This window comes from Manacus candei, unplaced genomic scaffold (assembly GCF_025592945.1).
Source record: "Manacus candei isolate 608988 ecotype Guabito, Panama unplaced genomic scaffold, ASM2559294v1 h1tg000028l, whole genome shotgun sequence".
Lineage (NCBI taxonomy): Eukaryota > Metazoa > Chordata > Aves > Passeriformes > Pipridae > Manacus > Manacus candei.
Genome location: NW_026138076.1, coordinates 5,910,855 through 5,921,582, shown reverse-complemented (window position 1 = coordinate 5,921,582; position 10,728 = coordinate 5,910,855).

The window sequence follows — 10,728 nt, the reverse complement described above, 5'->3', positions numbered from 1 at the left end:
GCTGCTGGGGCCCTTGCTGGGGTGGATTTTACGGCTGCGCTCAGTCCGTCGTTCCCTGGGTGCTCTCCCGCCTCCGGCACGAGGGAAAGTGGGTGGCGGGGAAAGGCGCTGCCAGCTCCCCGCGCCTCGGCCCCCCGTCGCCTCAGGCGGCGGTCCCCTCCCTTCCTCCCTCCCTTCCCCACCCGTGCCGCCCCTGCCTGCCCAGCCGTGTGTCTGGCACCGGCCCGGGCAGGTGTGTGTGCGTGACCCAGCCCGCCCCTTCTCCGCGCTGCCTCGCAGCGGGAGCGGCGGTGCCGCCCTGCCCTGCCCTGCCCTTCCCTGCCATGCCCGGGGGGCCGCGCTGCGGGGGCGCTGCTGGCGCGGGGGGCGCGGGGACCGGCGGGGCGCTGGGTCTGCCCTTGCTGCCCGGGGCAGTGTTCGGCGGGGTGCACTGCACGCACCGTCTGTGCGATGGGAGGCACTTACCTCGTACCCACGAATAGGCCGACGGACTTCACTCGAAGCAATACTTTTTGAAAAAGTGTATCTTGGCTGACTGTCTCGATTCCATTGGTTAGGGAAAGTTGCTGCCACTAATTCGCAATAGTGTGTTTACACTGGTTATAGTGTGCCATATAAAGTCCTGTCCTCTCCTGACTGATGCATGGTACCTAAACGTGAGGCTAAGGAAGAGGGGAATGCTGTGCTTGGCAAGGCCCTGTCCAATGCAAGCTGTGTGGACAGATGAAAAGCCAGTGATACTTGTAAATGGAGAGGTCATCCTGTGGGACTCCGATTACCTTCTTTTGTTGGTAAAGTTAGTGGTAGGGACTGAGTATCTCCAGCTCTGTAGGACCAGTCTGTGTGTTTAACTGCCTGAATAGAACCCTAAATGTAATATACCTGTGGGTTTTGTATGTTTGGGTTGAAAGGTCTGTTCTCTTTGATTATTATAGACCCAGTCAATAATGCTGTAAAAAACAAAACGAAAAAGGAAAGGGGAAGGGTTGGGGAAGTGTTTTCAAACACACAGCTGTGTGCATGTTCAGTCTATGTCTTTATTTCTGAGATGTTTTAGTGCCTCCCTTGACTTAGCTTGGTAGTCTATATGGCTTTAAAAAAGCAAATTAAGACAACAATCTGAGGCCCTGAAGGGTATGACTCAGTGACATAACAATAAATTGTAGTATCTCCTGCTAAGTAATTACATTGTATCATGTCACAACAAGGTATTGTTGAAATACTATCATGTAGCTCATCAAGTGTCATTTTTTTATTATAAGCCTATAAAGTAAACAGAATTGCTGTGTTATAACATACACATGGGCACAAAACATTTCATTAGGGCTGTGAAAAGGAGCTGCTGTAGTTTTCTTGCACGAACGTGTCAAGATAAAGTAGTTATGTCCCAGGTTTGCATTCTTTTATTCTGAGACTAGCAGAAGTTAAACAGCTAACTAGAACCCTTAGGTCAGAGGCAGAGCTGTTTTGATATCAAATCATGAAAAATGCCAAAATATTTAGTAGTAGCCAGCATGCTGCTTCTGGTGAAATCACCAGCTTTTCTTGCTATTACCTAGTTCTGGCCTCAGATGAACCTGTTTTAATCCAGTGTAATTTTAGGGTTTTCATGTGAAGTGGTAGAGAGGAGAGGGAGGAATTGTGAATGATGCTTTTGCAATGTCAAGCAATACTATACACCTGTCAGCATTTTGTTCCTTCTTGAATTTGGTTTTTCATAATTTAACAATTCCAAAACTTGAAGGGAAGTTCAAATTCTGAAGGGAGCAGAATCTCATTGATTTTAATGGGAATTGAAAAATCAGACGGAGAAGCTGGGAGCAGAGAGAGTCCTTGCCATCTGGTTAGCAGACCCAGCAGTTTTAAGCAGGTCTGGAAGTGTTTCTAGATCAAAGGACTGGTTGATGGCAGCCCTTAACATCTTACAGCACAACACCTCCTCCATCTCTGCTCTGCCCATCATCCCCATAGCATTTCAAAGGTTGACATGCTGAATGACTTCTGTCTCAAAACGGAAGGAAGAAAAGTGGTATGCAAATCCCTGGTATTGAAAGAAAGAATGCTGCTTGAGTGTCCTTTGGTTTGTAGCACATGCCATGAGCCCTTGCCATGAGATGGAGCATTTGATATGATGGGGCCTTGAAGATCCATGTTCCCAAGTTTCTTATATAAGCAGACAGGAGGTTTTATGTACAGTGAGTGGAAGTGAACATACGGATCTCTGGTGTAAACAAATTGGTATTAAAATGTTAAATGAAAGGGTATAATATGTTCGCATGTCTGTTAAAAGATGAAATCCAGCCGTTTGGTGAAATGAACCCTGATTCAGCTGAATTACCATTGTGATGAATGTGACTGAAATTGTACGCAAATTTATGGCTTTTACAGGTAAAAACCATAATCGGCTTCCCAAAAATTGGTTAAAAAAATAAAAGTAGTCAAGAATTTTGCGTACTTTTTCAGTCCTTAACTGAGCTTCAGGTTATGGGGTGAAGTGGAATTAGTTTGCTGGACACAGGCAATGCCATTGTTCAGCTGGCATTCCTTCCAAGTTGCTCTGTGTTACAAAATGTACTATATATATAGTGATATTTATGCAGGGAAAATGTCCACTGGAATCAGTGGGCTTTTCCCTTAGTCTACAGATAGAGGGTAAGGCCTTGACATGTTTGAAGTATTTGGATATCCATGTATAAACTTACTCTATTCTGCAGAGTTTCAGGTCAGATAGTCACCTCATACATCTGGTACTCCCTGAACTGCTTCTGGAAGGAATGAGGGAGAGGTCATCACATAGCCAGCAATATTCATTACTTTTGTTAAACACAGTTCACATCTTGGAAGAACCATAAATTTTATACTTAAAATGCTATTAATTTATTGTACCCCAAATGTTTAATCTCCACAGTATGGTGATGATGCATGCTTTAATTCCAAGTTGTTAGAAATGTGGAAGTTGAGGCAGTATGAATTTAAATAGAAGTTTAAATGAGTTAAAAGCTTAGGTATGTCTATGCTGCAGTCATGGACATACCTGAGCTGGTTTAAAACTAGTCAGCTGGGGAGCTAGTAGCAGTCTAGCTGTGGTGGTGTGGACTGTGTAGCTGTCTGGAAAACATGCCCAAAAAGCTGGGTAAATACTTTAGTGGTTAGGCTGGCCTGAACTCAAAGGCTAGGCTACTACCAGTGCCCAGGATCGCTAATTTAAAGCTTGCCTGGCTTCATTTACACAGTATTACAGTCACATCAGTTGTGACTATAGTATAGACATATCCTTCTGTGAATTCTATGACTCAGCCTTGTCTTCTGGCAGATATTCCTATGCTGTTCTGGGAGTTGTGTGGGTAGTGTCCCTGGGAAAGGCCTTTGCAGGTATTAAAAAACTCACAGCACAACTTCAGATGCACTTCTACTGCATTGAAACTTCCCATATTGAAATGGTGGGCTCTCATCTTCTAGCTACTTGTGAGCAACTTGTGAGTCAACCTGGGTGTTTGCATAATTGGGACCTTATTGTTTGCTTGGAGGAAGGGCAAGGTGGTGGTGAGTAGCCAGGCTTCCCAGCTCTGTCACACAGGTGTGGACACGAGGAAACCAGTGGAGGAGCTTGGGCAGAGCTGGTGTTGAGGTGCACGGGGCTTAGGGCAGAGGCAAATGTGTGAACCCCTCCCTGCCTCCCTCCTGCCCACATGTGGATGATGAGCCCTGTTGCCTGACCTAGCCCATGTTCTTCCTCCTGCCTGCCCCTTCCTGTGTCCCGAGGACCAAGAAAATTACTGTAGTTCCTCAGCCCTGAAATTAATTCACATTTTGTGTAGAAACAAATTTCAAACACCACAACACAAGGTTCTTTTGTGTTCACTGCCTCACATAAGGAAAGGATGGACAGCTGCTCTTTCTAGTTAAAATCACTGAGTTGCACATGGCTGCTTTTAATAAGAATCAACTCTCTGAGGGTCTGCCCTCAAGTCCACTTCAGTAATCAAAATTATAGAGGCAACATGTGAGGGCTGGGGGGTGTCTGTGTTGAATTCCTTGTTGTATGTTGATGTTTTTGAGAACAGACATGATTTTGTTGCAGATGTAATTGCTACTGAAGGGTGCTGAGCTTGAATTTCATTATTTGAAGTGTAGAAAGATTTTTGTGTCCAGGATGTAGTTGGGGGACACAGCAGAAAGAATAACAATTTTGGAAGCAATAGCCAATATGTATGTGTGAAGACTGTTGGGTCTGGAGACCAAATTCTCCTCAAATTTATGCTGCTATGAACTCGAGAAGAGGTGTGGATGATGTTATAATGAAGGACACAGCCTCAGTGTGTAGGTGCCCTGTCTCTTAATACTGTTCTTGAGCTTTATTACTATAATGACGTTTTCCTCAGTACTGGGGCTGGAATTTCTTCTTATAGTGTAGAACAGGAAACAGAAAGATGATGTGATTCGCTCATAGAAAAATGTATGCAGTCGGTGGTTTGGTTATAAATGTTCTATTGCTTTTAGTCTTTGTCCGCTGTTCCTTCCCAACAGAAAGCAATGGGAAACACGTGGATAAGAAGTGAGTTTCTCTGTTAACTTTCACTGTATAAAGATTTGTTCCTTATTCCAAAATATGCTCTGAAAGTCTTGAATTGATGGGAAGTGGAGAGAAGTAATTCTGCTCTTTGCTATTCTCAAAAAAATCTTGTAATGCACCAGTTAGACAGAAAGTTGAATTGTTAACAGATCAAAGTTGACTTTGCTGTGCAAGAAGTAATTTAGAGGTGTCTATTTTACATCCATTGAGGTCTGTATCACATGTACCATATCACATAATGAGGTCCATATCACTTGACTTTGCTCAGTTAGTCAGCTCAATAGAGTAATGCCAGGTTACTCCTAGGGGAAAATCAAGGAAAACCTTGGATCTTCCAGAACACAGTTAAGGCTATCTAACTGTTGTAGGCTATAGTTAAGGCTACTAGACCTTTGGTTATTATTTATTTGCTTGACAGATGGGAAAATAGGTAAATTTCAAGATATTTTTTGTTGAGGGTTTTTTTGTTTGTTTCATTAATTTATTTACCCATTTTGTCATGTTTTATTATGCATGGCTTCACCTTTATATAACTTGAGTAGGACACAGATTGACCTTTGGAGGTCTTATATATCCAGAGATCACAGGTTTTGATGTGTCCTGCAAGAATGGAGGAACAACTGTGGGTCTAATTAGAGTGATTGAGAACTGTCTTAAAATATGGAAGATGGTAAACCCCATTTTTGCTTTTTTTTTTTTTTTCTTCCTTTCACATTTGGGGAGTTTGTTTGCTTGTGTAGTTTAGGATATACTGTCAAGAATTAAAGAGTCCAGTTCAGGTCTGATGTAACTCCATTGACTTACTGGAATTTCCAGAGTCAAAAATGACTCATAATGCTAAATATTCAAAAACAAACTCCAAAAGCATGCAGTTTTGGGAAACAGGTTTTTTGTTGTTGTTGTTGTTTCCTTGCAAAGCTGGTATTGTTTGAAAAACATATACCAGCAGAACTTGAAAAGTTAATGTAGAGCTGAAAAATGCTGTCTCTCTTTTACTCTATTGTCATTGAATACTTACTGAAAAGTTAGCACATTTCTTCCCCGAATTGTGAAGTGCTGATATGACTATCAGACAAAATGTAGAATTTAATTTGTTTGACTGAAGAGTGTACTGAAATTGGTGTGATATTTGTTCCTTCTCTTGCTGTTTGAAAAACCTTTGCAGACTCTGACCAGTTTGTACTAGCTGCCATCTTTGTCTAATTTTTGTATATTAAAAATATCACTATATAAAATAAGTGTTTCAGTAAAGGCTGTGACAGCCTGGAGAAGAAATGGTGTCAGGAGACCTAATGGCATCTCCCACGCACCTAATGGAGGTTACTGAGAAGGTGAAGCTGAAGTTGAAAACAGTGTAAGAATGGGAGATTGGTCCTAAAAATGAGGGAATGAGGGAGGGGAATTCTAGCCAAAATAAGAAAAAACATTGTTTTGCTATGAAGTTTTGGAGCAGGTTGCCCAGAGAGGCTCTTATGTATTTTCAAAAGGTTTTCAGGATCTGACTAGACAAAGCCTAGACAAACCCATTCTGAACTCAGAGCTGAACCAACTCTGAACAGGAGATTATACTAAATGACTTCCTGAGCTTCCTTCCAACCTGACCAACACTGTGATTCTGTGATTCTGTGATTCTGCATTAAGTACCACTTTTAGGGGAAGATAAGGATCACTATGTACTTTAAAATCAGGCTGTTTATGGCAGCTTCTAGCTATAAGATGTTGTACTTGTTAAATAGAATTCATTCTTATTCTCTGAATGAGAACAAATTACAAGTTAAAATTCCCATAATGCAGACATTAGCAACCAAGTGGAGGAATGGCCCGTGGCTACAATCTTACATACCTATATGTAGTCCTATATGCTCCATCAAGAGTGGTATCTGTTGTGTAAAAACAGAACAAGTGCTGTTTTCTATTTTAAACAGCAATGCTATAATTTTTATTTTCCTTTTCAGTTACTGTGTATTCTAAGTATCAAAAGCAAAAAAAAAAAAAATTTTGGGAAAACATATAATTACAAAAATATTTTTTGTTATATCACCATATCTAATTTTTTTAACATAACTGCGTTTTCATGATACTTCCAAATTATTTTTTATAAAGTAATGATATTTAGAATTTCAGTGTATTAAAAAAAAATTAATGTTCTGGGTGATATCAGCTATAGCATAAAATATAGACCTCTTCTATGAAATTTAATTCTTTGCCTTCTACACAGATATCTAGTAATACCATTATTGATCCACCTGTTTTAATGAAAAGTGATTTGACAGAAATTTTTTATTATATACTTAGCAATATAATATAGGAAATATAGGAAAATATATCTATCTGCATAGCAAGATTCTATACTCATAAATTAATGAGAGATAATACCTGTTAGATGACTATTGCTTTGACCACCTGTACCTTACACATCCAGCTACAATATGAAGGCTAGATGAAATTTCACTTATACAATATGGGCAAATACTTTGAGACAGTACACCCAACAGAAACTTGAGATGAGGATTATCTTGTAGTTCTGGTTTTTCATCCTAGCTAGGGTGTGTTACCTTAATAAGTAAGCCAAATAATTACTTATTTACAGATTCAGCAAATGGTAAGGTCACACTGGCATTTCTGAGCAGAGAACCACACTGAACTGATCGGTTAAAGTTGCCTGAATTTCTTTGAAGTACTCCAGTGGTAGTTATAATTCAAAAAAAGTCTATGGGATTGTAAAAGAAAAGGTATTGGGTTAGAAGTGGATGTGGCATTCAGAATATCTGAAGTCGAGGGAGTCACTAGGTACCTGTCTCCAGTTTATTTTTCAGCCTTTCATTAAGAAATACTGACCTTTAAATGACATGGAAGTAAAGAAAATCTTTCACAATACGTGCAAGTCTTCCAGTTGTACTCATTGTTTTTTCAATACAATAGGAAAAGCATTTGTACAATATGTTTTTCCAAACACCTTCAAAATTTTTCATTAATCAGATAAGACTATGACCAGAAAAACATTTTCCAGTCTAAGCTTTAAGGGAAAACTCACCATTTCTGTTTCTTTGTCTACATCACTTTGTGCTACTATTATATTTTCAAAAACAACCAGATTCTTTTTAAGTCCTAAGGTTTTCAATGTGCATCTTGAGACACTTTTGAAGGAATCAGGTTGTCAAAAAGTGAGCGTTGTGATTTAACTCCAGCTGGCAACTAAGTACTATGCAGCTGCTTGCTCTGCCCCTGCCCCCAGTGTGATGGGGAGGAGAATCAGGGAAAAAAGGTTAAATCTGTGGGTTGATGGGAATAAAATAAAATCTAATAATAATATTAAAATAAGTGTAATTAAAAGGGAAACACCAAGAAGAAAAGAGTGCAAAATAAAACCCAAGAAACACAAATGATGCACAATACAATTGGTCATCACCCACTGACAAATTCCAAGTCCATCCCTGAGCAGCAATCGGTCCCTTCTGGCCAACCCTCCAAATTCATTTACTGAGTGTGACATTCTATGTTGTGGAGTATCCCTTTGGCCAGTTCAGGTCAAGTGTCCTGGCCATGCTGCCTCCCAGCTTCTTGTGCACCTCCTCGCTGGCAGAGCATGGGAAGCTGGAAAGTCATTGACTTAGTGTAAGCGCTATCCAGCAACAACTAAAACATCTGTGTTATCAACATTATTTTCATTCGAAATCTAAAACACAGCCCTGTACTAGCTACTAGGAAGAAAATTCACTCTATCCCAGCCAAAATCAGGACAGTGGGGGAGTCAGTATATTATAGAAATTCTTCTCTGTTGGCATTTCTCAGGGCAACCTGGGCTACTTTTTATTTGTTTGTTTGTTTTGTGGGGTTTTGTGTGTGGGTTTTTATTTTATGGCTGATGACTGAAGGAGGAAATAGGATTGAATTGTCTGTGTATATATGTATGCACTACAAGCACTGGAGTCATGACTTGTCTTCTCAGTGCTGGATCATTTACTATCCCTCTTTATATTTACGTAAACCCTGTCTTTTAAATACACAAATGTGATGGAGCTGTGTCTGACCTGTTCTACATGCTTTGGGAAAACTCTGCTTCCTTAGGTGGACTAACTGTACATTTATTTTTAATGGTGTCAGAGACTATTTCAAGTACAGCACTGCACTTGTATCTTGTGAAGAGTATCTAAATGGCCTTTGTTTAATGAAAAACTATGTATGGGTTGAAAGTTCTGATATCAGTATAACTGGCATTTGAGGAGCTGCAAGATATAAAACTGGTGTAGCAAGTATATGCACGAAAGGTGAAACAAAGCTTCTCTTCACAAAGTCTACTTGCCTATATTGCCATGTGATGTTAATTAAATCTTACTTGTGGTCCTAAATGACCGTCCCTCATATCTCTGTTTTGTTGAGCTCTCTCCTTGTTTCATTAAAGATGCCACAGCATCAGTACTGGTTGTAAAAGGAGCATTTGTAGCAGTTGTCAAGAAAGGCAAGATTACAACAGACAGTAGTTTAAATAAAAAACAGTTGGACATTTTGTATGCCTTGGATGCAGGGATTTTCCATTTCAGCTTTTCTTCAGTCCTTTTCGTCAGACTTTGATGTTAGCACCACATACTCGCTAAGAGAATTTGTCTTTGCTGCAGCTCTGTGAAATAGGGAAGCATGATCATCACTTCAGTCATAGAAAACAGGTAGTGTGAGTGGGGAAGGGTAAAAATTAGTGTCTGAATCATTAGATTCTTTGTTGAATGTTCAAAAGCCTATTTCAGTTTGGAATTATGGACTTAGGCTTTAATGTTTCAAGAGGTCAAGAGCTGAAAATTACTTTCTTGAAAACATTGGGAAAGCAGTGAACTATCCTTCCCCTTACATGGAGGTATCCACTTGCAATTTAACTGTATTTGGTGGAACAATAGAGAACTGATAGACTTTGAGGATAGTGGACTTTTTCTAAGTAATTCCCAAAATTATGAACATGATGGTGACAAAGCCAAATGAATTTACCAGTTGGTTTAGAAACTTCTTTTTCCCTACCATATGATAAAGAAATATTCATGAGTAATAGGAAAATGCCTGAGGCTGTAAGCATACCACCATGGTTAGGTAAGATTGCTCAGAGTTTGCTCTGAGCAAGCTGGTGATTTTTGAACCATGCTGAGCCAGCCACCACCGCACGTCTTGTGCATGGAGACAGCGGTGACATGACAACTGACTAGCTCTGCTTTTTGGGCTCCTTAGCTGGGATGCGTGGCCACACCGACACCCTGGGCCTAGAGTTAGCTTCTTCCAGGATGGTTGCTTTCTGTGCACATCATTGTCCTGAGTAGTCCAGACAAATGCAATGTACCTTCATTTCTGTTTCCAAGCCGTGGAATGTCTGCTAGTATGTGTTGCTGTCTCTCTGTGTCTGAACAAAATCTGCTATTACCCTTTCAATATTTTTAATGACTGTCTTAATTGAGTTTCACACAATTGTTCCCAGATGCTTCAGCCATGTTCAGTCCCTTGTGGGCCTCAGGGCAGGCACACAGGCTCTCAGACCTAGAGAGAGGTGTGAAGGGTACCTTTCCCTCCCAGCGCTTTTGCAGCAAATGCTTTCTGCATCAGATTTGCACAGGAGGGTGTTATGTCCCTCCTGACACCCTTGCCCTCACTTCTGCAGAGGCTGACTATGTAACTTGGTGAGGCTGAATTCCAGTATCTGTAGTAACACTTAAACAGAAATAAAACAGTTCCCAAAACAGGAAAAAGTTATTAAAAACTATCCAGAAATTAGATCTCACCTCTTGTGGGTCACACAGGCAGCAAAACATGGGTTGTTGGATCTATAAAATCTGTAGATGAAATCCTTATCCTTACTGTGTCCTTTCATAGTATGCAAGAGAGATGGAAGAGAGGAAGAGGTCTTTAGAGAGGAGACAATTGACCTGAAACGAGAACAGATGCAGATGTGTGGCCACTTTCCAAAGGTTCAAAGATACTTTGAGAAACTTGGTAAGAGGTTTTTACTAGGGGTGGGTGTGGGAAGAGCCACGGGAATATTATAAGGGCTGCATTTAAGGTGTATTGTTGCTGGGAGAGCACTGCTATTCATGTGCCAGCTGAAGAGTCTGCCTGGGATGTCTGGATTACATGAAACTAAGAAGAGCAAGATTATGAGAACATGAAGATGGCTTTTCAGT